General features: G+C 46.4%; 1 pseudogene; it reads left to right on the forward strand.

Annotated features, from left to right (window-relative positions):
* Positions 1–460: 460 nt before the first annotated feature.
* LOC142448865 (zinc finger SWIM domain-containing protein 7-like) lies at positions 461–1175 on the forward strand (annotated as a pseudogene).
* Positions 1176–1516: the final 341 nt, after the last annotated feature.

The following is a 1516-nucleotide window of genomic DNA, read 5'->3' on the forward strand; positions in this document are numbered from 1 at the left end:
CCCCTTTCCAACCCATTCACCCTCCACTCTCCCAGCATCGCCCCTCACACCCCTGGTCCTGAAGGTATCGTCCACCCTGGATTCCCTGTGCCTCCAGCTCCCATATGGATCAGTGTACAATCTCTGCCCTATCGAGCCCTGCAAAGTAGAATTTGGATCATGGTAGTTGTGGGGAGGAAGCATCCAGGATCTGGGGGAAGGCTGTGTGTTCTTCATCGGTACTACATCGCACCCTGACTGACCCGTCTCCTCTCCTAAACCTCTCTGTGAGGGGATCTCCAGTGGTCGTTACTTAGGACTCGGGTCTCCACTCTGCACTTCCCCTTTCATTCACTATGATATATACACGCACACACATACACACACACACACACACACATATATATTTATTTATATTCTTTTTTTTTTTTTTGCATGATGCCCAGAAGGCATTTCTGAGGAGGGCGCAGCCCACGGTGCCATGGCGGTCACGTTGCCAACAGTCGCGGAGGAAATCTTGAGCTAGATGGCCGCTGCGGTGCAGGAGAGCGCGCGAATTCCTGAAGAGCATCTCTTATCGCTCAAGTTTATCTTCGGTGCATCAGCCATCCCAGCCTTGGACCTCGTTGATCGACAGTCCATCACCTTAATCTCATCTCCCAGTGGGAGGCACGTATATCAGGAGTATTTTCCAGTCCAGTCTGTTGGGGCACCACGCCCTGGCCCCAAAGTCCACCTTCAGCATTCCCTGGGGACCTTGCCGTTCCATTCCCTTGCTGTTCCGCTGCACTCCCCCAGCGCTTTGCCTCGGTGTGGTGGGATCAGGTACTTGGAAGTGCTGGTAAAACATACACATGTTTGGCCGCTTGTCATTACTGTTCCTGTCCTGTATTTGCCTTCTCAGTGCTATGAAAGAACGACACCCTGCTGTGTAAGCATCTCTTGGCAGTTTATCTTAGTCAAATAATGGGGACCTGTCAGCAGTTAAGCGTCTCTGACAACCAGTTGACTGAAATATTGTTGACTGCGGAGGAACAAGAGCATAAAGGAGCTGTGTTTTAGAATCCATTGTATATGGCTAAAAGGCCTATGCAAGAGTTCTCATGAAGATTCCAACCAGTCTCTGAGCCTCTTTGATAAAGAGATTTCCCTGGATGGAAGCAAGCATTTTATACTCAAATAAAGCCTAATAGCATGTTGTGTCCAAAAAAAAAAAAAAAATTTGATTTAACAAAAAATGCACTATCATGCTAAATAAACAAAAAGAACGTGAAGACAATTGAGTTTGATACATTCACTACTGATGTAAGCACCTAACTAGATGAAGTAGTTAAAACATATCAAAGCAGATGGCATCTGAAGACAGTGTGTAGAAATTATGAGTTACCTCGTGATACATCCATAACAGATGGCACGTGAAACACTAGTAAACTCGGGATCCACCCGCAATGTGTTATGATAGACGGAGAAGTAAGAGTCTTTCCAGATAAGGAAAAACTCAAAGAATACATAAAAAGAAACCCAGTCCTACAAAAGG

This window comes from Tenrec ecaudatus, chromosome 5 (assembly GCF_050624435.1).
Source record: "Tenrec ecaudatus isolate mTenEca1 chromosome 5, mTenEca1.hap1, whole genome shotgun sequence".
Lineage (NCBI taxonomy): Eukaryota > Metazoa > Chordata > Mammalia > Afrosoricida > Tenrecidae > Tenrec > Tenrec ecaudatus.